Source organism: Pituophis catenifer, unplaced genomic scaffold (assembly GCF_029215685.1).
Source record: "Pituophis catenifer annectens isolate HBS135680 unplaced genomic scaffold, rPitCat1.0.hap2 SCAF_1, whole genome shotgun sequence".
In the NCBI taxonomy this organism is placed as follows: Eukaryota; Metazoa; Chordata; class Lepidosauria; order Squamata; family Colubridae; genus Pituophis; species Pituophis catenifer.
This window is the reverse complement of record NW_027256881.1, coordinates 335393754-335419648: the sequence shown is the minus strand read 5'-3', so window position 1 is coordinate 335419648 and position 25895 is coordinate 335393754. Positions and strand designations below refer to the sequence as shown.

Below are 25895 nucleotides of genomic sequence, written 5' to 3'. Positions count from 1 at the left end.
TTGCACCCCCCCTTTTTTTAAATTTGATTTATATGCCGCCCTTCTCCGGAGACTCAAGGCGGCTTACAATGCATTAAGCAATAGCCTTCATACTTTTGTATATTTATACAAAGTCAGGTACCCTCCACCACACATCGTGGTTCCTCGCGGGAAGCTCTTCGCCCACCCCATTGCTCTCATTGCCTGCCCTGGGCTTGCTTGGACAGGCCCCACGGGTCTCCCCATTTCCTCGCTTCCCCCACCCCTCACACACACACACGTGCCTTCAGCGCCTCCGCCCCCCAGCTCCTCTCACAGGCTGCCTTGCCTGCCCGCCCGCCCTCTCCCTCCTTCCCTCCCTCCCGAACCGGCCGTTCGTTCGTTATTATCAACGGGCGTTTAATGTGGCATCTAACGTTACACCACGCGCGGGGCGAAGGAGGCCTTTCCGCGTCAGGGGAGCTCGCCGCCCGCCCACCCACCGGGGACCCCCAGCCCAGCCCCTCCGCCGCCAGCAAAAGGCCCTTCCTCCTTCCCTCGCCGGCAACCCGTCCCCTTCCTCCACCCCACGGCTCGGCCCTCCCCGCTCTTCAAAACTCCCGCCCCACACAGCGCGCGCCTGCCTCGCCGGCCCGCTTTCTTCGGCAACCCCCCACGGGAGGCGCTGCGAGGACCTCCGGGGGTGACCCGAAGCCGCCTCCCGGGCCCCGTTTCCCTCACGCTTCCGCTCCCTGTTGTCTCCCGAGGCTGTGGTGGAGCCCGACCCCCCGCCCGCCCGCCCGCCCGCCCGCGGGCTCGAGAGCGTCCATTTCCCGCATCGCCTAGACGCACCTAAGCACCCTTCACCCCCCCTCCTCAGCCTGCCCCGGGGCTCTCCGTGCGCCCAGACTTCCAGCGGAGCCCCTGCTCCGCGCCCGCTTCTAAGCCTGCTGACCGGCTCGGCTCGTGCCCTGAACCTTGTCCGTGGGGTTTCAGTGTCCCCCCCCCCCTTCCTCACTGCCGTCGCAGGCGCATCCCTTCCTCAGGCTCCCCTTTGCGCTCACCCCAAAGGCAGGCAGCGCGGGCTCCCTCTCGGACCCCCGGGTGCCCCCGGCGCCTTGGCCATCTTCCTCTTCCCCGGGCGGTGCAGCGGGCGCCACGTGGTCCCAAAGCCCAGGACCCCCGCTCCTTTCGACCCCAGAAGCCCCGCCCCGCCGGGCCAGCCCGCAGGGGACGGAGGAGGAGGGGGGGGCGGCCGCCAGCACGTGAAAGGCGCCTCGGCTTCACCCCCGCGGCCTTTGGGCGCCCAATTCCGGCTTCCTCCCTCGGCGCCTGTGACCGTTGCGTGGGATCCGTCGCGCTTGTTTCCCCCCTTTTTTTTATGTGCCTTTAAATCAGGGGACGAGCTCAACAGGTGAGGCCTGCAACGCTTCCTTCGCAAACCCATCTCTGCATCATCTACGTAGGCCCGCCGGGACTTCCTATCAATCATCTCCTGGACCCCAAAGAGCTTTGGTGCTTCCCAATTTATACCTACCTTGAAATTATAAAAAAACATTACAAATTGATTGGTGTTTTTTTTTTTTTGTTTGTTTTCTTAATTTATATGCCGCCCTTCTCCGGAGACTCAGGGCGGCTTACAATGCGTTAAGCAATAGCCTTCATACTTTTGTATATTTATACAAAGTCAGCTTATTGCCCCCACAAACTGGGTCCTCATTTCACCTACCTTAGAAAGGATGGAAGGCTGAGTCAACCTTGAGCCTGGTGAGATTCAAACTTACAGTAATTGCAGACAGCTGGTCTTAATCACAATGCTATCAGTCTGCTGAACCACCAGGCCCTTTCTGGTGTTGCCTGAACAATTTTCAAGGGGTTTCAAAAACAACACTGTTCCCCCACCAGCAGGTTAAGTGTCTTATGAACACAAAAGAGCAGAGCAAGTGGGAAAAGAACCAGTCATTTATCTTTATACTTTTTCTTTTGCTCGTAGATGCAGCCATGCTATCTTACAAAAAATTTAAAGCAACATGACAGGATTAAACTCAGTTAACCATTGAAATCCCTAGTGATAGTGACTCATCTTGCCACTTTCCTAAATTCTGGGAGAGTGGGGGCCAAGTGCTTCCCCCTGGGGAGAGCTTTCCATGTCTTTAGAAGGTGCACCAGAGAAGGGCCATCACCAATAGTTGAGCTGGCTGGGAGAATTCAGAGGAACCTCTCCTAAAGATCTCATTAAATTAGGCAGCTTCATTGTGGACAACAATACACTGAAGCCAACTTTCAGCTGGAAGCTGCAAATGTCCCAGGTGGGCCTTCATTTTTAAAATAAAATATTTAAAATATGGTCATGATTTGTTACACAACCAGTGGATGGACAATGAATTGTAGCAGAGTGACAAGCAAATATACCAGACAATGCATATTAAATGCATACACCAGAAGATGTCATCAAAAAATTCCTGACTCCTTACTGCCATCTGCAGGTTATTCAAACGCTTGCACTCCATAGCCTGAAGTTCTCATACTGGGAAAACCAGTATTAGAAAACCATTTCAGAGTATTCCGCCAGCAGCTGTTTTTTGGTAAAAGCAGCCTGTCTGTACAAGCTCAGGCTCCAGAACAGATTTGCTGTCTCAAATGTAGCAGCTGCTAAGGTGAGAATAGGGAGCTCCAATGTAAAAGATCTGCTTGGAGGCCTAGTGAGTTCTCCTTCAGGTAGGAGAAGCATTCTTTCAAATATTCAGGCCTCCAGTTTTTTAAGGCTCTAAATTATGCCTGGCAAGTGCAGATCTTTCAATGTAGACATCATGTGTACTTTGCACCAGTTAATTGTTTGGCTGCTACCTTTTGTACCAGTTGTAGCTTCTGAATTGTGTTTCAAGCATGACCCTCCATTTCAGCAGTCAAGGTAATTTTTAAAAAGAAAATTCCTTAGCTCATATGGACAGGATGGCATTGTACCCTCTTACAACTGGAAGCTCAGGTGAAAGGATGCAAGACATTAGCCATCCGCTCTGATACAAATTTGATCACCATTGTGAATCCAAATTTTGTTTTCCTAACATTTGCATTAGCATAGAGTTTGCGTTGCTTTATGATTACTTGCCATCAAGTTGGTATCAACACATATTCTCCATGATGATTTGCCCCAACGGTGCACTCACTGCTACCCTATATCAGCCCACCCACCTTGCTGCTCATCTTTTTCTCTTTTCGTCTCCCTTTCTCAGCATTAAAGCTGAGCCAGAGAGCTGAGCCTTCACTTAATCTGTTTGATATGGAATAATTTGAGACTGGTCAATTGTGCCTCTAGCGAGAACTATAGGTTGATTTGTTCACTGATCCATTGGTTTGTTTCTTTGGCTGTCCACAGTATTCTGAGTTTGGTTCTCTAACACCAAAATTCAAAGTTATCAATACTCTCCCATCATCTTTTGAAGTGAAATTGCTTTATAAGAATTACAAAAATAAAATGTGATAGATTTAGCAGATCAATGGGGGAGGGAAGCAACTTTTAAGCTGCTTAGATGGCCAATGAAGAATTGGATAAAATCTAAAATACCTATGCCTTTACTATCCGTTTTTTACCCTTTCTACTGACTTAATGATTTAAATAACTATACAAAAATAATTTTGAAACAAGAAAATGGCACTCTTCATTTGCAGTTTTAACTTGCATATTAACAAATGCAATTGGTAAAAATAAATTACATTTTAATTACTGTAGCTATTGTTAGTTTCTCAGAATGCTGAGAAAACTTTTTGAGATTTCTTAATCTCAAATGGTATATACTTCTAACACACACACACTGCATAAAAGAAGTAAACCACAATATTTTAAATATTAAGACTACCATGTGAGTACAAATTAGTATGAGGAACTTACAACGCTATGATTCCAGCAAATGATATCAGCAGCTAGAAAAGGCGAATTTCTCGATATTTTATACAATATGTGTTTCTGCCTTTGCTCCAAGGAAATTATGAGTTTACTCCTTTTTTATTGTACTGCCTTATTTTCTGCTTTAGCACATGGAAAAGTTTTGCAAGCTCTCTTGATTAGAAAATCATTTTGATTCATATAAAATTGAATACCTAATGAATTTATACAACAATACACTGCCTTGGAAATTAGCAAGCTCTGCTAAACATATTTTATCCATTTTTTCTTAATTTTAAAAAATATTTGCTGTAATAACACTGTTTTAATGTTTTTGCACTTTTTTGTACATTTTAATGTATTTTGTTATTTTTGTTTGGGCACTTTCATACAAGTTTTATCTTATTTTTACAAGCAGTTGTCAAAACAAATAATTTGATACAAATTAGCTAATGGTCATTTTCTTCAATTATTAAGCATTTAGATAAAAAAAGATTTAAGCTGACGATTCCCCCCAGAAGTCTGATTTTTGCTGTCTTTTATCAGTGAATGCATTACTAAAGGCATTACTTATTTTCCCCAAATTTGCCTAGTGGTGATAAGTAGCAGTATTTGTGCTGATATTTGTAATCAGTTACACCCTGGCTTAGAACGAAATGTCAGAATAATGTTGCCTATTTAAAATCCATCTCAAAGAACATTTATAGTTTTGGGTACTGAAAGTTTTTAGAGGAAGTCAGCAGGCTGAATGGAAGCAGGCAACAAAAATTAGTTGCTTTCCAGTTTGGATCACTTAACCAACCGTTGCGTATCATCAGCAGAATATTGCTATCGCTGTCTGTCTTATCTTCCTTTTAAACAGAATTCTAATCATGAATTGTTGTGCCCTTGTATATTACAAGAACAGTTTGTACTAGTAAATTATTTACTTTCAATAGAAAGTAAATAATTTGAGGGAGGGAGAGAGGGGGATAGAAAAACTCATTTTTTGGTTCACTTGAGGTGGCACTTCCCCAAACCTTTTAAAAAATGTACAAGCTAAAAAAGTTACACATGCAGAGATGCTACAAGGAATTGCTTGTAGGGATATTAGGAGCTCTGGCGGTGCATGATTGATAGTGGTACACTATAACAGGATTCAAGGAGCCCTGGTGGTACGGTAGTTAAGTGTAGTATTGCAGGCAAACTCTGCCTACAGCCTGGAGTTTGATTCCGATGGGGCTCTAATTGACTGAGCCTTCCATCCTTCTGAGATTGGTAAAATGAGGACTCAGATTGTTGGAGACAATATACAAATAATGCTTCTACATTGTAAACCAGATAGCGCTGTGGGGCAGTATATAAGCCTAAATGCTATTGCTATATTTGTTGGGCTTACAAGGCAGGTTCAAGTTAACGTTCTCTTAGTAGCTTATATATCTGGGCTTACGATCTGGAAGCTGCCATATCCAAACAATCTGTAGAAATATTTGTCAGAAGATGTTTCAACATCCAGCGCTAAGCAAGGTCTCTATTAAAGTTCTTAAAAGGGAATATGGAAGTTATAGTCTAACATGGAAGGAGGAAGAACTGAGAAGGGATGTAATGTTGACTGCAAACAAAACAAAACTGAAATGCATGGGAAGTGCAATAATGTAGAATAGCTATTTTTTTTCAACAATTATGCCAGAAGAAAAATCAGGCATGCCTTTTTCTGGGATTCAAACTCAGACATAAATACTTTTCTATTACAAAACAATCAAGATAGGTGAGTGAACATTCACATGTATATCTGTTCAATATTAAGCATAATTTTAAATATATATTTAGATACATATTTGGTTGCATTAATTTATACAATAAATACCCACAGAGGGAAAAAGAAAATACATTGCTGCGTAGACCCCATGAGCTAAGACATTTATTGGTTATACAGGACATTATATGGCAACTGCTCGTTGAGGATAAAATGAAGCTGTTGTGCACTTTCATGGAAGGTGACATCAGAGACTCAGACCAGGAACATCAGAGAAGCAGCTTCCCCAAGTCAAGGTAGCCTGGCCTGTAGGAGGAGGGAGAAGGGAGTAGGGAGTAGAAGTAGCAGAAAGGTAGTGAGTGCTGGATAAATGCAACTGATGAAAAAAGAAATACAGAATGCCAATGTTAAATAGCTATGAATGAATGAATGAATGAATGAATGTAAAGAGAATAAATGAGAACTGAATCATAGAACAAATATACGAAACTAAACTGAATGGGTTGAGAGGAAGGTAGACATTGAGAAAGTCTTGGAGGGAATGAAAGATCCTCAACAAAGAGACATTTACCTATAATTTAACAAATAAAAGACAATGTACAAGGCAATATATCTAGCAGTGAGGTATCAATATATAGAAGACAGAAGTAAGGATGGTTAGCAAAGACAAAGGTACAGTGAACAGTACTGATGCAAACTGGATTTGGCTTTTTTTTTTTCTAAGTTCAGACTTTATTTTGCTTACTACAAATGGTTGTTGATTTATGATCATAACTGAGTCCCACAATAATAAATCATAATGGTTGTAAAGCAATCACGTGACCAGACCCGATTTACAACTTTTTTGCAGTGGTCATAAAGTGAATACCAGAGTCACTAAACGAATGCTGCAATTATTAAGCAGACCCATTTTCACTATGGAGTGTTTTTTTTGCCAGTAAGAAATGCTGGTTTCCAGCCAAAATGTCGTAAATTGCAATCACATGATCATGGGGCATTGCAAATGACAATAAATGCAAGTCAGTTGCTAAGCGCCCAAAATGTGGTCATATGACCATGGAAGGGGAGGGCGATGGAGGAATTTTGAACCTGGTTCGTAAGTAACTTTTTCAGGGTCTCCCATAATTTCAAACGGCAGCTAAATGACGTTTGCAGTTATGGCAGACCCTGAAAAAGCTACTTAGCATCCTTACTTCTGCCATATGTCAAGGACTCTCCTTTTCCAAGTTCTGCATAACCTTGCTTCACCTTTAAGGTAATAAGACTAATGAACACATGTATATGTATTGTCTTATAACAAAAGTTATAAATCAAAATGTCTTGCTCTGTTTTATCTTGATACTCCACAGGAAGAAATCTTTTCTGGGATGGGAGTGCCTTGCAGTGATGTAAGCACTTTCTTTGCTTGTAGAAGATCAATTCCTGGTGGCTGCCAGTTTTAAAAAGAGAATCTAGAAAAGCAATGAATAATATCCTATATATTCTTGAAGGATTGGCAGAATTGCTGCCAGTCAAAGCAAAAATTATGAAGCAAGATGGGTGAACCGACAAAGGGTTCTTTTTTAAAAAAAATATGTTCATAATATGTCCTTTTACTCATTCCATTCCAAAGTTAAATTTATTTTTGCATATTAATTAACCACCCTCCTCCCAAAACACTCGATGGTTTACAGGAATAAAAACAAAAATATAAATGAATAGACTCTGTGTTTTGGTAACCAACAGGTACAAAAAAAACCCCCAGCAGCCTCATCATATCTCATATAACCAATAATAAGAATCATACCCAAAAGCTTAAACTCTCTTCACAGCCCTGCACGAGATCAATAAGGTGTACCTCTAAAGGCAGCATGGTGGAGGCCATTATACCAGACTGCCTTTGGACTCATGTCCCCTTAATTTTTCATAAGGATGGGACTCTGCATTCACCACATAACTCAAATGTTTATCTTGCTAGATTGTGGATTCTCAAATGTAGAAGTGCTTTGAAAAGGAAGTCGGCAACATCACGTCTAACCTGCGTCATATTACCTATCCAGACTCTATTTCTGTCAACAGACATCAAGAGCACAACTCATGAAAGTGACTTAGACAAAAGCCAGCATCTCAATCAGCATCTTTATCTTTCTCATCATTTGGCTCCTAACTCAGGGATCCCCAACCCCTGGGTTGCATTCCACTACTGGGCCATGACCTGTTTGGAATTGGGCCATGCAAGTGGTTGGCTGGCGCATGCACAGCTCAATTTGTGTGAGCGGTAGGCCGTCACGAACACGTGTGCAGAGTTCAACTTAATACGAGTGGTGGGCTGGTGTGCGTGCCAGCCCAATACTTGTGTGGGCTGATTTCCCTCTCCCCCCCCCAGACCACCAAGCTATAAAGGTTAGGGACCTTTATAACTGTCCTAACTATGATAAAGATTGAATATGCTTCCTTTTATAAAGATGAAAAAACATGGAACACAAATAACTGAAAATGAGATTACGATGCAGAAATCCGAGTGATTAAAAGTCTGTTTTAAAAGGAAATTAGTAACAAGGGTGAGGAACATTCAATTAAAGCCTAGAGAAAAGAGTGTGTGAGATTAAAATGCGTTTGTGATATGGGGGAGAAGGAAGCCCACAAGATAAGTAGAGGAACACAGAGAAGGAAAGAGAGCTGAGAGAGCTAAGCAGGTACATATTAAATATTTGGTGTATTAATTCAAGAAAGTTATCCATGCTTCTGGTTGCATGAATTCATAGCAATATTCATAAGTTTAGTGATTAAGGATTCAAAAAAATAATCTCGATGGCCTTCCCATCAAGACAAAAAGTTATGCTTGCCAAGAGTGTGATTTTTCAACTACTGGACCTTGGAGCTCTTCTTCATGTCAAAATATGAAGCTGGGAGGGGTACAGGTAATCCTCGATTTACAGCCTTTCATTTAGTGACCGCTCAAAGTTACAACAGCACTGAAAAAAGTGACTTATGACTGTTTTGCACATTTAAGATCATTGCAACATAGTCATGTGATCAAAATTTGGATGCTTAGCAACTGGCATGTGTTTATGACAGTTGCAGTGTCCCAGGATCATGCGATTACCTTTTGTAACCTTCTGACAAGCAAAGTCACTGGGGAAGCCAGATTCACTTAACAACTGTGGCAAGAAAGGTCATAAAATGGGGCAAAACAACTGTCTTGCTTAGCAGTGAAAATGTTGGGCTCCATTGTGGTTGTAAGTCGAGGACTACCTGCATACAATATTTTTTGGGGAGAAGGAAGCCAAATCAAGGATGGCATTGCCAGAAGGGCATACTTTTAAGAAGGGAAGCCTCACACATCACAAGTCTTACCTAATAGTACAAGTTTTGCTCATTCATCGTCCTTAAACTTGCCGTTGATCCACGGGATATAACCAAAGATCACCTTCCAGTCTGTGAGCCACACACCTCCTATGGCGACACTGGTGGCCCAGAGCGTATATACACCCTTCCTGCAATATGGAGAAAATGAGTAACTTGAACAGCAGTATTTTAAGTTCTAGAATATTTCTTGTTCTGAAAACTTGCACATTTGATGGGTCCTTTTTGCAGAGACCTTTCAGTCACTTGCCATGAACCTTTAAAGATCCGCTACAGACGCACCTCGCAAAACTGCAAACAGGCCACTTTGAAAAACTGTTTTCTTCTTCTCACGTTAGGCGTGCTTTTTCATTTAAGCATATTTTTTAAAATAAAATTTACGACAGCTGCTTAGGAATGAAGATTGGTGTGGCTTTTGTCTGGAAGAAACGTACCAGCGTTTCATTGATCTCATATGAATCCTGGCGGCCCCCAGGGGGAGAGCCTTCTCTGTGGGGGCACCTACCATCTGGAACGAGTTCCCCCCAGAGATACAGAGGATCCCGGATCTGCGCACGTTTCGTCGTGCTCTCAAAAACATTTTTATTTCAGCAGGCTGGCCTGGCCTAACTCTCCCTTTTAAATTTTTAAATCGTTTATTCTGTTTTACAAATTGAGTGTTTTAAATTTGTTTTCGGCCAAAATATTTAATAATTTTAATGGACTTTTAATGTTTGCATTATCTGTGTTTTATCTTGGCTGTTCACCGCCCTGAGTCCCCCGGGAGTAGGGCGGTATAGAAATTTGATTGATAGATAGATAGATAGATAGATAGATAGATAGATAGATGATAGATAGATAGATAGATAGATAGATAGATAGATAGATAGATAGATCCTACACACAGGTCCGGAAACCAGGTTGGAAAGGACATGGTAAAATGGACAGACTCTAGGTTGGCAAAGTCATGAGAAAATGTTGCATACTCTCCCTTTATTTATTAACCTACATGTCGAATACTAATTAAGTAAAGCTGAATTAGAAAAAGTTGAGCGCAATTTGAAAACTGGAGAAACAAACAGGGCAATCTATGGAGATTCTCAGTCCTCCAGGTCAGGGTTGTCCCAAAGGTGCTTTTTTTCAAGAGGCAACTGGACTTTCTAGTTTTTCTTTGAAGACATTTCGCTTCTCATCCAAGAAGCTTCTTCAGCTCAGAGCTCAGAAAAAGCAGGAAGTCTTGAAAAAGCACCTTTGGGATAAAACAGGGCAGTCCTTTATAATACCCTAAGTTTACAGTCAGGGTGGATTTGATTTAAATCAAGTTGATTTAAATCACAATTTAAATCATGATTTAAATCACTAGTAAAAAGGCTTGATTTAAATCAACTCGATTTCAATCATAATTTTTAAAGAGCAACTGTCATCTCTGCTACTCCTTTGACCCACTGTTGACTTACCGATAGTCCCAGTGTTGCAGAATATACAGCCTCATGCTACATAACTAAGCTCCATTTCATGCTGAATAAACTAAATTATTTATGTATCTTAAATAGAAAACTATCTTACGATAGATTTTTACCCCAAAAGTTTTTTATTAAAATAAATCCAATTTAAATCAAAAAAATCCGATTTAAATAAAAAAAATCTGATTTTTTTTATTTTTTTAAAAAAATCATTGATTTTTATCCACCCTGCTTACAGTATTATAAAGTTGTCCTTTATTATTTTGAAATGAAGAGTATGCCTTTATTTCAGAAAGCTGTCTTTTCTTAGAATATGCGTTTTTTCTAAAGTTACTCTAGGCTTTGCTTGCTGGTGGTTCGGACCGTCCTTAATTTTTAAGGTATCTCGGTTTTGTTCTTAGGATCCTCCAAATGAAACGATGTAGGGGTTAAATTTGGAGGATATTGTTTTACATTTGCATTCTTAAAACATTAATTTTGGGGTCTGGAGATGGGTGCTGAAGCCACCCTTCCTCAACTTGTTACCCCAAGCCCATGTTCTCCTATGCCAGTTCTCATAACTAGGATAACGTGGCCAAAGTGGCTCGAAATGCTGGGATATGTAGTCCCTGCAGGGCAAAACAAGGACAGCCGCTTGGAAATAGAGGGCAGAGTGAGATTAACTGCAAGAGCAACGAGCGTACTTCCAAGGGGGACCCCATTTCCCAGCAGACCGAGCAAGCAGAGCCGCACCCCAGCCCGACTCACTGCTTGCGCAGGTGCTCCAACAAGCCGGGCTTCAGCCCTAAGAGCGCCATGATACCCGCCATGAAGGTCGCCCGTCCGGCTCGCCCGCGCCCAGCGGCTCTCCTTCTCGACCCCCAGGGCGCATGCGCAGCGCCGTTAGAGCTACTCACCGGTCTATAGACCTAGGATAAAGTATAGAACGCTACGCTCATTTTTCAGCAGGAATGAAGAGTAGAGTAGAGTAGAGTAGAGTAGAGTAGAGTAGAGTAGAGTAGAATAGAATAGAATAGAATAGAATAGAATAGAATAGAATAGAATAGAATAGAATAGAATTGAATTGAATTGAATTGAATTGAATTTTTTATTGGCCAAGTGTGATTGGACACACAAGGAATTTGTCTTGGTGCATACGCTCTCAGTGTACATAAAAGAAAAAGATACGTTCGTCAAGAATCATAAGGTACAACACTTAATGATAGTCATAGGGTACAAATAAGCAATCAGGAAATAGAAAAACATTTTTCTCTAGCCAGTAGTAGGTTTTCTTTTTTTTAAAAGGAAAACTCAGTGAAATAGCAGATGAAACATACAAGAAAGCTACGGTAGGTAGGCAAGTGTGTGCAGGGAGTCCTCGACTTACACCAGTTCATTTAGTGACCCTTCAATGTTACAACGGCGCTGAAAAAAAGGGACTTACGATCGTTTTTCACACTTACGACCATGGCAGCCTTTCCGTGGTCATGTGTGATCAAAATTCAGGCGCTTGATAACAGTCTCACATTTATGACGGTTGCACCGTCTTGGGGTCATGTCGTGCGATCCCCTTTTGTGACCTTCCGACAAGCGAAATCAATGGGGAAGCCAGATTCACTGAATGACCACGTTACTAACTTAACAACTGCAGTGATTCCCTGAAGAATTGTGGCCAAAAAAAAAAAAAAGGTTGTAAAGTGGGGCTGCAAGTCCCTTAACAACTGTCTCACTTAGCAACAGACATTTTTTGGCCTCAATTGTGGTTGTAAGTCGAGGACTACCTGTATCTCTTTCTGTGATTTTTTGATGGGTTGTTTCCAAAATTTCCTTCTGTGGTCTGTGAAGTGATCCTGCAAATGAAACAATGGGGGTGTTAAGATTGGGATTCCCAGTTTTAATAAAACAAAATAATCCCATTGCTGAAAGTAGCCGCCCTTTAAAGAGGCTCACTTTGGAGGCAAATACTTAAACTACTTTCTCAACCTTGGCGGCTTGAAGATTTCTGCATCCCAGAATTCCCCAGCCAGCTTTGCTGGGAATTCTGGGAATTGAAGTCCACACATCTTCAAGTTCCTGAAATTGAGAAACACCACTTCAAATCATCCACTGATTGAAAAATATGTCTTGTAAATTCTACACATGCACAACAAAGCCCACACAGCTCCACAAGAATTAAACGGCGGAGTCGTAAAGGCGTAAACCCTCTGGGCTATTTTACCTTGGTAGACACAATAGCTCGTTTAAAAAAAGGCTCTCAATCTGAATAGATTTAGCTGACTGCGAGTCTGTAAAAAAGTCTATGTTCAATGTTATCCCGCTTTCCCCGCCTTCTCTGTGACGCAATGCAGTGTGCGGCGCTCGCGAACTACCCTTTCCAGGAAGGACCCTACCAAGGTTGTATTTAGTGGGAAAGGAGCATTGGGCGTCCTTCGCAGTGCCTTGTAAACATGTACATTCAAAATAATAAATATCGCAAAGGGTCCCGTTCTGAAATTCAGTCTTTTGCAGCAAGAGACATTTTGGTCACAATTGCAAATATGATCACACTTAACAGATATGGACTGGACTGGACTGTTTTTTTTAAAAGCCTTCAAACCTTGCAAACAAACCAAAAATGCATACTCTGCTTAGGGTTCAAATTGCATAACCATAATGAAAATCTTAGCCCAGGCTTTTTTTTAAAAGGGGGAAGTGGGGTGACTACACGTCCTTTGGGCAAGGCAACCGTTTCCCAGGTGCTGTTTTCAAGCTGATTGGACAATAAAGTCTCATTATTCTTAATTGGGCTGTGAAAGTTGGACCATAAGGAAGGCTGAGCGCCAAAGAATTGAGGCCTTTGAACTATGGGTGTGACACTCTATGGAAGCAGAACTTCAAAGCACAAAGAGTATTGAAGCTTTAGAAACTTGGAGACATTTCTAAGGTTTGGTGTTAAAAGTCCTGAGAATCTCATGGTCAGCCCAGAAATCAAAGCAATAATCAGAGGTGTCAAACTGGAAGCCCACAGGTCAGATGCGTCATGTGTAGGCTACGCACACCCCAGCTCCGTGAAGGGGAAAAACGTCATGATACTGTTGGAAGAAATGTCCATATAGGTTCAGTTCCAAGTGGGGAGAAAGACACTGGAAACATGGAGGCTATTTGGAAAAATGGTGGACAGGACCACATGGTTTGAGGTCCTGGGCAAAGTAAGCACATGGGTGAGAGAGAGAGAGAGAGAGAGAGAGAGAGATTTATACCCTCCCTTGGGCTTTGAACTTGCTTCCTGTTCCTGTGAAAGAAATGTATTCTGATTGGTTGTCAGACTCCCATGGGGCCATGCAGGGGTAAGTTTGTAGGTTGTCTTGAGTCCCAGGCTTGGTTGAATCTTGCTGGGTGATGTAATCTTCCCAAGTGCCATGTGGTGAGATGGGTAGAGGGCTAATCCTATTATGTCTGAGGGCTAATCCTATCTTTGTTGGATCTTGGGTGAAGGTATTTGCTTATGAATAGACCTAGCCATCTCTTTAACTCTTAAGTGCTGACATCTGCTGTGGGCTATAGAGGAGGTGGGTGGGTACTATTAACAGTGAGTCTGCTTCCTGCCTAAAAAAAACATGTTTCTCCATTTCTCATCCAGGGAGGTATAATACTCTGCCTTTTTAATATTTCCTAGAATATTTCATTCTTCTAGGAGAGGGGTGATTGCTAACTTCCTACGTCACATGATGGCAATGTGACGCCATGAGTTTGACACCCGTGCAATACATTGTCAAACAAATCAACCTAAAAGTTCTCACCTGAGGCCCAAATTATCCTACTTCAGAAACACGATACAAAGATCAACCTCTAATGCTGGGAAAGGTTGCCCTTGAAGAGCATCTGGAAGCTTCAGCTGGTACAAAATGCCCCAGTGCAGGCATTTATGTGTGCCCCTAGAACTGCACAGATCATATCTCTGCTCCACAAACTGCATTGGTTGCCAGTTTGCTTCTCGGTTCAATTCATGGTGCTGGTTATCACCTTTGAAGGCCTACATGGCAGGGGGCTACGTTATTCATTTACTATCTCGTCAGATCCAACAGAAATGTCATGTTATGGATTCCATCTACTAAGGAGTTTTATCTGCCAGGATTCAGGAGAGCATTTTTTGCAGTGGCACCTACTGTTTGGAACATCATCCCTTCCTATCAAGGTGAGGTTGGCCTGGACCAGTGGTGGGTTCCTCCCGGTTTGGTCCGGTTCGGCCGAGCTGGTAGCGGTGACGATATGACGTCACCGAACCGGTTCTCCCCCCCGCCCCCACCCACGTTATTCTTACCTTTTATTTGGTCCCACCCCCAATCTATTGCTGCCTCCTGAGTCCCAGCTGATGACTAGAGGGAAAAAAACTGTTTAAACTCTTGCCACGGGACTTCAAAGGGCCGTCCTATAGCTGATCAGTGTTAAAAGCAAACAAATGAGTCGGGTCGTAAGTGCGAGGACTGGTCGTAAGTGCGAGGACCTTCCAGAAATGACTGACCAGCTAGCCACGCCCACCTAATCACACAACTTCCAAGCCACACCCACAAAATAAGCCATGCCCACAGAACCGGTAGTAAAAAAATTTAGAACCCACCCCTGGCCTGGACCAGTGGTGGGTTTCTACTGGTTCGCCCCGGTTTGGGTGAATCAGTAGTGGTGGCAGCAAGAGGCTCCGCCCACCTGCCTGGACATCATCACGGACGCTCTGCGCATCTGCAGAAGGTTCTGCACATGCGCAGAAGCGCTACGTGCATACATGCTCCCCGTTCCAAACCAATAGTGAAGATAAGTGAAACCCACTACTGGCTTGGACCCTTATGACTTTTAAGAAATCCTTTAAATGTGACTTCTACAGCACGCCTGGGGATCTTATAGAACAGTGGTCTCCAACCTTGGCAACTTTATGACTGCATGCGCTCGCTGAGGAATTCTGGGAGTTGAAGTCCACAAGTCATAAAGTTGCCAAGGTTGGAGACCCCTGCTATAGAAGGACAGAATTTGTGAAGAAGTTGCATTGTTCATATGTTTTGGAATGCCCTCTTCTGTGCTTTTTGTTATATTTGTAAACTAAAAAACTTGTATTTTAATGTTTTTGTTATTTTTGTCTGTGCCACCCAGAGTCACATATCTGGGATGGTTGGCTCCAGGGGTGAAATCCAACAGGTTCTGGAGAACCGGTAGTGGAAATTTTGAGTAGTTCGGAGAACCGGCAAATACCACCTCTGGCTGGCCCCCAAGTGGGGTGGGAATGGAGATTTTGCAGTATCCTTCACCTGGAGTGGGGTGGGAATGGAGATTTTGCAGTATCCTTCCCCCGCCACGCCCACCAAGCCACGCCACGCCCACAGAACTGGTAGTAAAAAAAATTGGATTTCACCACTGGTTGGCTCCATAAATTTAATAAATACATAATTTTTAAAAAGTGCCAATTTTAACAGCAATCTGATTTTTGTCTGATGCAGAAACGGGAACTCTAGTTTCAGATTTTATTTTTTTACAATCACAAGATGGATGTCAGTGTAGTCTTGGTCGTTTTCCTTCCACGGTGAATGTTTTTCTCCTCTAAAAACACACCTCCATTTTGATCTGGGTTATGACTCAAGCAGCATGGTTTATAGGGAAAAGAAAAAAGCAGAAATAATGTTCCAGTTACAACATCAAAAAAATCTCAACCTTCAATCTAGCAAGTGATGGAAACAAAAAGACCAGCAAAAGCCGTTTTAGTACAAGGTAAAACCTTTATTACAACTTTTTTTTTTCATTGATAGGTATACAACATCTGAAAGACAGATCTGGGGAGTGGGGGAAAAGGTAATATTGTTATAAAATGTCACATTTATTGCTACATTACTGTTATATACAGGACAGTTCTCAAAATTCTACTTTTAAAAAAGTTAAGGATTATTTAAAAATTCCAAATAATCCAGCCAGCTGTTTTTTTTTTCTTGACACTTGTATAAAATTATTATATATATATTTTTAAAAAATGAACACAATCCATATCTTGAGGCACTCAGAAACACAACTTTAACCCCCGTGCTCCCCATCCCAGTAATTCTGAATCAGTCCAAAAAAATTATTTTTTAAACTATCTTGCCCTTTTCCCTCCCCCCCCAATACTTTTCTTCCTTTTTCTCCTTTTTTTTATTGGTGTTAGGCATATATATATATATTTTATTTATTTATACTATATATATATATATATCTTTAAAAACTATAATGTGTATCTGATTTAATAACAAGGATCTCAGCCAGTTAAGTACAGCTGGATTTTTACACATAGGCAGCAAACACCAAGACTCCAACCCACATACAGTTAGATAAAACCTAAGTCCGCCGAAAGACTTAAGTTAGTCCATTCATTTCCATAAGACATTGCCATGATTAAACTGTATCTGGCTTGAGGCAGCCCTCCCAAAGCAAAACAAATCATTTTTTTTTTAATATAAAAAAGCCGTAATAACAAAACGAAACAAAAAAAACCCTTAAAACACTCTACAAGGACTGAAAGTTACACAGCCTTCCCCACCCCTTCTAGAAAAATATATCTTAAATGGGAATCAAGTTATATTTTGTTCTCTGCATTGCTTGAACCCCTATTTTTGTTAACAAAACACGTTACATTTTCCCATGACAATTGGATTCTTTTTCTGCTTGTCCCTTTTTGTCTCCTAAAATCCACATTCCCCCCCCCCAAGAAAAATAAATATCCAAAGAGACTTTGGGACACATCTATATTACAAACCTAAACTGGTTTCAAACCCGTTTCTGGCTACAGCAGCTCCCCAATACAGGAGATCTGCAAAACGTAGTCTTAAGAGGGTCCCATTAGGAATGCGCAGATATTCATAAACCAAGAGCTGTTAACAGTGGTGGGATTCAAGTAATTTAACAACCGGTTCTCTGCCCTAATGATTTCTTCCAACAACCAGTTTGCTCAGAAAGTTAACAACCGGTTTTCCCGAAGTGGTGCGAACCGGCTGAATCCCACCACTGGCTGTTAACACCGTTATCAACCTGCAGGATTCCTCAGGGTATCTCCACCTTGGCAACTTTTAAGATCGGTGGACTTCAACTCCCAGAATTCCTCAGCCAGCTGTCTGAGGAATTCTGGGAGTTGAAGTCCACCCGTCTTAACAGTTGCCAAGGTGGAGCAAACACTGCTCCAGACAGTTAAACTGATCTGAAACTAGCTTAGCGCTTGTAGTGTAGACAGACCTTGGAAAGGTGCTTCCCTTTCAACAGAAATACCTTTAAGCAATCAAAACAAAACAAAACAAAAACAATAATTAGAGGAGAAGCTGGTTTCATGCTGGTGGTCTAGAAAGAGATTTGGGAAGATCTGGCGCTAGAAGGACCCGGCTGCTCTTTTATCTGCTTTGCAGAATCACATCGCCATGATGGTGGTAGGAAACGTGGTTCGGATTGCGACGTGCCATCCTGCTCCTGCCCTCCACGCAAAGCCGTTCGAACCCAGAGATAGGCCCCGATCCTGGTTCACAACTTTGCCCGTGGAACAGAGAGAAGGAAGAGAGGGAAAGTCAGAGCTCTCTGGAGGACCTTGGCCGCGTTTCTTCTCCGATGTTCTCGAGAACGTTCCTCCTGTTTCCGCTTTTATGCAAGAAGGGCTGCACTCCTGTCGTCAGAAAACGGCATTCTGCAATTCAGTCAAAACAGATGGCAAAAATGGAAGAGAATAGGCCGGTTTGACTTGGCTGGCATGTCCTTTGTCATCAAAAGGTACAGTGTCTGGTCTTTTCTCCTTCTTTAGAGAGAGGTCAAGGCGGACATTTTGCAGAAAAGTCCATCCCCACGGAGCCCTTTATGACGAAACGTCTCTCAACGGCATTAGAGCACTATTTCTCAACCTCAGCAACTCGAAGGCAGGTGGACTTCAACTCCCAGAATCCCCCAGCCAGCGTTGCTGGCTGGGGGATTCTGGGAGTTGAAGTCCACCTGCCTTCGAGTTGCTGAGGTTGAGAAATACTGCATTTAGAAGAAAGGGAAGTGGTTGTGGGGTTACCGCAAACTATCCAGCAGATGCTACATCCTTTTCTCCAACCAGAAAAAGTGACATGCGGCGAGAACGTTGCAGCTCCCATTTTGAGACTGCTCCATGCCCTTCAGCTGGCTCCAAATACCTAGCAACCCAAGAAAATGTTTAGTTACAGTCGGCTGTCCTACAGAAGAACGCAAACTCTTCTGTAGGTCTTCAAAGGTCTTCGGCCAATGGGCCACAGGATACCTTTCCTTCCTCCCCGGGGGTGAAGCAACCTTACACGGGATTGGATTTCTCTGGCATCAGGGAGACATCAAGTCATTCTCCTTCTCTGTCCATGAAAAAAAGAGGGAGGATCTCCCACGAGAGCACACAGGGATCAGGGGAAAACGGTGGAGCCACCTCACCAGCATTTTCTGCAGAAATGCAACAGTGATGGCGGCAGCCTGTTCTGAGACCTGTGGAGCATTGCCAAGCTGGGTAGGAGATGCGTCTTCTTTGGTGTGTGCATTTGTTTCACAACAGCAACTTGGACTCTGCACGCCACTCTCTCGTTCTCTCTCTCTGGCGCTATATATATATACATTTATTTATTTTTTGCTGGGTGAGGCTTTCTTGTTCCTTTTCTCCCATGAGATCTTTGTTCTGATTGTAACCTGTTAGGATCTTTCGCTTCCTTTTTTGTTCCACGTCAATTTGCACCAGTGCTTTTTTAAAAAAAAAGGCAAGTGGTTTTCCATCTCCTATGTGCCTTTGAAGAATACTTCTGCAAGCTCCCAGAATGTAGAAGAGCAGGCAGAGCTGGAGGGGGCAGAGTTAAACGTGTCATCAGCTTAGAGTCGTTACGTTCCCACAAACAGTCCGTCCAGCCCCCCCTGAATTCCTTTGACCCCTTATCTGGTGCCGGTTCAGATCTGAACTTTAGTCAAATGAGATTCTTGTGTATAAGCTCGACCAAGGAATCCTTTTGGATTGCGAATTAACGTACGGTCCTGATTCTTTGCGCCTGATACAGAGGCCGCCACCCAACTCAAAGCCATGTTTTCCAACCAATGTTCAGAAATGCCTTGTGTCATTCTTTGTCTTTTTTTTTTGTTTGTTTGTTTTGTTAGAAGGGATTGGAAATACTTTGAGTGGCAGGGAAGATGGGAGAGGGCCAGACCAAACAGAAAGCTTCCAAGAATTGCAACTGGTTGCATCCTTTGGGTGAAAGACATAAGCCACAACAACACAAAGAGTAGCAGCTGATGGATTCATTCCCCCTCCAACCCTCCAATATTCCAAGCGACAAAAAGGAATTGAGGTGATAATCAGTATTTTCTCCTCCCTCTTTTTTTTCCTCTTAATTATAAAAGCTACTAGCCTTAGGGAAGATTTTATTAACCCGCTTGCTAAACGCACGTGACTTTCTCCGAGCCAAAATGCAAATCTCTCTTGTACCAATCTCTTCTTTTGTTTTTCTCTTTTTTTTCTTTTTAAAAAACATCCAGTCTCTTAATACAAACTTTTAATATTTCTGGTTGATCTTATTTAAAAAATAATATGCAACATTAACTATAGAAACAGCAGCAGAAAAAGGCATGGGGAATCATCAAGTCTTTTTCTTTCTCTCTCTCTCTCTTTCTCTCTTTTTACATTTTTTGTTGTTGCTTACAAAACAGAGATGCAAAAGAAGCTTTAAAAAACAAAAAAAAAAGGCATTACTATGTTTGTTCTACATTTAAAAAATTATTGTAACTAATGTTCTTTTTTTAAAAAAGAAAAAGAAAAAAAAAAGAAAAGAAACAAACGCATAGGCACAATTTCTTCTGCTGGCCTTTTGTGAACACAAGCCACTTAAATGTTTCCCCCCACCTCCCACTGAAGGATATGCATTAAGAGTTCCAGAATATACAGTTAAGGCAATCTTTGCTGTTGGGTTTTTTGTGTTTTGTGTTTGTTTTTTTTTTGTTTTTTTTTGGATAAAGTTGTTGCTTTTCCTTTCTGGTGGAGGGAAATAAAAGTTCCTTCGAGCACACTGAATTTCCATTGCCATGTCAGTATTTCAACAAGACTGCAGTTTCTGGCGTGGACACCCAGCCGGGGTGTGAAAATGATCCAGTCCTCACTTCTTCCTACAGACATCTGCTTCCAGGTCAAGGGGGAAAAAAATCACCTGTAAAGAAATCAGAGGAAAAGGTATAGAAATCTTGATGTTCTGCACAGGTCACTTTGTAAGAAACAGCAGAAACAGCTACAGGTAATCCTCAACTTACGACTACAACTGAGCCCAAATTTTTTGTTGCTAAGTGAATTTTGTCCCATTTTATGACCTTTCTTGCCACAGTTGTTAAATGAATCCCTGCAGCTGTTACGTTAGTATCACGGTTGTTAAGGGAATCTGCTTTCCCCATTGACTTGGCTTGTAAGAAAATCACGAAAGGATCACATGACCCTGGGACACTGCAACCGTCATAAATATGAGTCAATTGACAAGCTTCTGAATTTTGATCACATGACTGTGGGGATACTGCAATGGTCATAACTGTGAAAAATGATCATGTCACTTTTTTCACTGCCGTTGCAACTTTGAACGTTCGCTAAAAAATCTGTTGTAAGTGGAGGACTACCTGTAATTTATTTATTATTTTACTTATTTGTGTCCCGCCTTTTTATTTTTACAAGTAACTCAAGGCAACAAATGCGCATCCCTCCTCTTATTTTCCCCTTTCCTCACAATCCTCTGAGGTCTGTTGGGTTGAGTGTCACCCAGCCAGCTTTCATGCCTAAGGCGGGACTAGAATTCAGAGTCTCTTGGTGATTGGCCCAAAGTCACCCAGCCAGCTTTCATGCCTAAGGCGGGACTAGAATTCAGAGTCTCTTGGTGATTGGCCCAAAGTCACCCAGCCAGCTTTCATGCCTAAGGCGGGACTAGAATTCAGAGTCTCTTGGTGATTGGCCCAAAGTCACCCAGCCAGCTTTCATGCCTAAGGCGGGACTAGAATTCAGAGTCTCTTGGTGATTGGCCCAAAGTCACCCAGCCAGCTTTCATGCCTAAGGCGGGACTAGAATTCAGAGTCTCTTGGTGATTGGCCCAAAGTCACCCAGCCAGCTTTCATGCCTAAGGCGGGACTAGAATTCAGAGTCTCTTGGTGATTGGCCCAAAGTCACCCAGCCAGCTTTCATGCCTAAGGCGGGACTAGAATTCAGAGTCTCTTGGTGATTGGCCCAAAGTCACCCAGCCAGCTTTCATGCCTAAGGCGGGACTAGAATTCAGAGTCTCTTGGTGATTGGCCCAAAGTCACCCAGCCAGCTTTCATGCCTAAGGCGGGACTAGAATTCAGAGTCTCTTGGTGATTGGCCCAAAGTCACCCAGCCAGCTTTCATGCCTAAGGCGGGACTAGAATTCAGAGTCTCTTGGTGATTGGCCCAAAGTCACCCAGCCAGCTTTCATGCCTAAGGTGGGACTAGAACTCACAGTCTCCTGGTGATTGGCCCAAAGTCACCCAGCCAGCTTTCATGCCTAAGGCGGGACTAGAACTCACAGTCTCTTGGTGATTGGCCCAAAGTCACCCAGCCAGCTTTCATGCCTAAGGCGGGACTAGAATTCAGAGTCTCTTGGTGATTGGCCCAGTCACCCAGCCAGCTTTCATGCCTAAGGCGGGACTAGAATTCAGAGTCTCTTGGTGATTGGCCCAAAGTCACCCAGCCAGCTTTCATGCCTAAGGCGGGACTAGAATTCAGAGTCTCTTGGTGATTGGCCCAAAGTCACCCAGCCAGCTTTCATGCCTAAGGCGGGACTAGAATTCAGAGTCTCTTGGTGATTGGCCCAAAGTCACCCAGCCAGCTTTCATGCCTAAGGTGGGACTAGAATTCAGAGTCTCTTGGTGATTGGCCCAAAGTCACCCAGCCAGCTTTCATGCCTAAGGCGGGACTAGAATTCAGAGTCTCTTGGTGATTGGCCCAAAGTCACCCAGCCAGCTTTCATGCCTAAGGTGGGACTAGAACTCACAGTCTCCTGGTGATTGGCCCAAAGTCACCCAGCCAGCTTTCATGCCTAAGGCGGGACTAGAACTCACAGTCTCTTGGTGATTGGCCCAAAGTCACCCAGCCAGCTTTCATGCCTAAGGCGGGACTAGAATTCAGAGTCTCTTGGTGATTGGCCCAAAGTCACCCAGCCAGCTTTCATGCCTAAGGCGGGACTAGAATTCAGAGTCTCTTGGTGATTGGCCCAAAGTCACCCAGCCAGCTTTCATGCCTAAGGCGGGACTAGAATTCAGAGTCTCTTGGTGATTGGCCCAAAGTCACCCAGCCAGCTTTCATGCCTAAGGCGGGACTAGAATTCAGAGTCTCTTGGTGATTGGCCCAAAGTCACCCAGCCAGCTTTCATGCCTAAGGCGGGACTAGAATTCAGAGTCTCTTGGTGATTGGCCCAAAGTCACCCAGCCAGCTTTCATGCCTAAGGCGGGACTAGAATTCAGAGTCTCTTGGTGATTGGCCCAAAGTCACCCAGCCAGCTTTCATGCCTAAGGTGGGACTAGAACTCACAGTCTCCTGGTGATTGGCCCAAAGTCACCCAGCCAGCTTTCATGCCTAAGGCGGGACTAGAATTCAGAGTCTCTTGGTGATTGGCCCAGTCACCCAGCCAGCTTTCATGCCTAAGGTGGGACTAGAACTCACAGTCTCCTGGTGATTGGCCCAAAGTCACCCAGCCAGCTTTCATGCCTAAGGCGGGACTAGAACTCAGAGCCTCTTGGTGATTGGCCCAAATTCACCCAGCCAGCTTTCATGCCTAAGGCGGGACTAGAATTCAGAGTCTCTTGGTGATTGGCCCAGTCACCCAGCCAGCTTTCATGCCTAAGGTGGGACTAGAACTCACAGTCTCCTGGTGATTGGCCCAAAGTCACCCAGCCAGCTTTCATGCCTAAGGCGGGACTAGAACTCAGAGCCTCTTGGTGATTGGCCCAAAGTCACCCAGCCAGCTTTCATGCCTAAGGCGGGACTAGAATTCAGAGTCTCTTGGTGATTGGCCCAAAGTCACCCAGCCAGCTTTCATGCCTAAGGTGGGACTAGAACTCACAGTCTCCTGGTGATTGGCCCAAAGTCACCCAGCCAGCTTTCATGCCTAAGGCGGGACTAGAATTCAGAGTCTCTTGGTGATTGGCCCAGTCACGCAGCCAGCTTTCATGCCTAAGGTGGGACTAGAACTCACAGTCTCCTGGTGATTGGCCCAAAGTCACCCAGCCAGCTTTCATGCCTAAGGTGGGACTAGAACTCACAGTCTCCTGGTGATTGGCCCAAAGTCACCCAGCCAGCTTTCATGCCTAAGGTGGGACTAGAATTCAGAGTCTCTTGGTGATTGGCCCAGTCACCCAGCCAGCTTTCATGCCTAAGGTGGGACTAGAACTCAGAGCCTCTTGGTGATTGGCCCAAAGTCACCCAGCCAGCTTTCATGCCTAAGGCGGGACTAGAATTCAGAGTCTCTTGGTGATTGGCCCAAAGTCACCCAGCCAGCTTTCATGCCTAAGGCCGGACTAGAATTCAGAGTCTCTTGGTGATTGGCCCAAAGTCACCCAGCCAGCTTTCATGCCTAAGGCGGGACTAGAATTCAGAGTCTCTTGGTGATTGGCCCAAAGTCACCCAGCCAGCTTTCATGCCTAAGGCGGGACTAGAATTCAGAGTCTCTTGGTGATTGGCCCAAAGTCACCCAGCCAGCTTTCATGCCTAAGGCGGGACTAGAATTCAGAGTCTCTTGGTGATTGGCCCAAAGTCACCCAGCCAGCTTTCATGCCTAAGGCGGGACTAGAATTCAGAGTCTCTTGGTGATTGGCCCAAAGTCACCCAGCCAGCTTTCATGCCTAAGGTGGGACTAGAACTCACAGTCTCCTGGTGATTGGCCCAAAGTCACCCAGCCAGCTTTCATGCCTAAGGCGGGACTAGAACTCACAGTCTCCTGGTGATTGGCCCAAAGTCACCCAGCCAGCTTTCATGCCTAAGGCGGGACTAGAATTCAGAGTCTCTTGGTGATTGGCCCAGTCACCCAGCCAGCTTTCATGCCTAAGGTGGGACTAGAACTCACAGTCTCCTGGTGATTGGCCCAAAGTCACCCAGCCAGCTTTCATGCCTAAGGCGGGACTAGAACTCAGAGCCTCTTGGTGATTGGCCCAAAGTCACCCAGCCAGCTTTCATGCCTAAGGCGGGACTAGAATTCAGAGTCTCTTGGTGATTGGCCCAGTCACCCAGCCAGCTTTCATGCCTAAGGTGGGACTAGAACTCACAGTCTCCTGGTGATTGGCCCAAAGTCACCCAGCCAGCTTTCATGGCTAAGGCGGGACTAGAACTCAGAGCCTCTTGGTGATTGGCCCAAAGTCACCCAGCCAGCTTTCATGCCTAAGGCGGGACTAGAATTCAGAGTCTCTTGGTGATTGGCCCAAAGTCACCCAGCCAGCTTTCATGCCTAAGGTGGGACTAGAACTCACAGTCTCCTGGTGATTGGCCCAAAGTCACCCAGCCAGCTTTCATGCCTAAGGTGGGACTAGAACTCACAGTCTCCTGGTGATTGGCCCAAAGTCACCCAGCCAGCTTTCATGCCTAAGGCGGGACTAGAATTCAGAGTCTCTTGGTGATTGGCCCAGTCACCCAGCCAGCTTTCATGCCTAAGGCGGGACTAGAACTCACAGTCTCCTGGTGATTGGCCCAAAGTCACCCAGCCAGCTTTCATGCCTAAGGTGGGACTAGAACTCACAGTCTCCTGGTGATTGGCCCAAAGTCACCCAGCCAGCTTTCATGCCTAAGGTGGGACTAGAACTCACAGTCTCCTGGTGATTGGCCCAAAGTCACCCAGCCAGCTTTCATGCCTAAGGTGGGACTAGAACTCACAGTCTCCTGGTGATTGGCCCAAAGTCACCCAGCCAGCTTTCATACCTAAGGTGGGACTAGAATTCAGAGTCTCTTGGTGATTGGCCCAGTCACCCAGCCAGCTTTCATGCCTAAGGTGGGACTAGAACTCAGAGCCTCTTGGTGATTGGCCCAAAGTCACCCAGCTGGCTTTTATGTCTAAAATGAGACTCGAATGCACATTCTCCTGCTTTATGGCCTGGTGCCTTAACCACTGTAGCAAACTGTCTCTCTTTTTAATTCCTAGAGAAGAACTTCTGTTTTAATTTAATTTAAACCCGTGTTTGCCAACCTTGGCAACTTTTAAGATGCATGGACTTCCCGACAGAAAAGCAGACTGTAAATTTTCAAAGGTAAGTAAAGCTTTCCAATGCTGTGAGGCAACTATGAGTAAGAGAACGTGGCAAGGCCCTCCCGTGGACTTTGTGGTCCTGCTGGCTTAGATTTCTGCAGTTCCACCCTCCCTGGAGGAAACCCTCTCTCTGTTGATTGAAATGATGTCCAATAGCAGAAATTCCTGGTTGATTTTAGCCTCTTCTTCCTCCTCCCTCAATTAGAGATCAGGCCATGAGCAACTTTACGTGAAAGGAACGTACATATGCATTCCCCCAGCTTATCTGAGGGACTGTCTTACCCCAATGGGACTGGCCTGTCCCACCTGTGCTGGCAGAGGAG

General features: G+C 44.1%; 1 protein-coding gene across 4 annotated transcripts in view; it reads right to left on the bottom strand.

Annotated features, from left to right (window-relative positions):
• Nucleotides 1-19836: 19836 nt before the first annotated feature.
• Nucleotides 19837-25895, bottom strand: part of TCF3 (transcription factor 3) — a 132607-nt gene continuing 126548 nt past the window's right edge. For all 4 annotated transcript variants that reach the window (XM_070943820.1, XM_070943826.1, XM_070943834.1 and 1 more), the window contains exon 20: nt 19837-20499. The gene's annotated coding sequence lies outside the window, so the exon portion shown is untranslated. The remainder of the gene's footprint in view (nt 20500-25895) is intronic.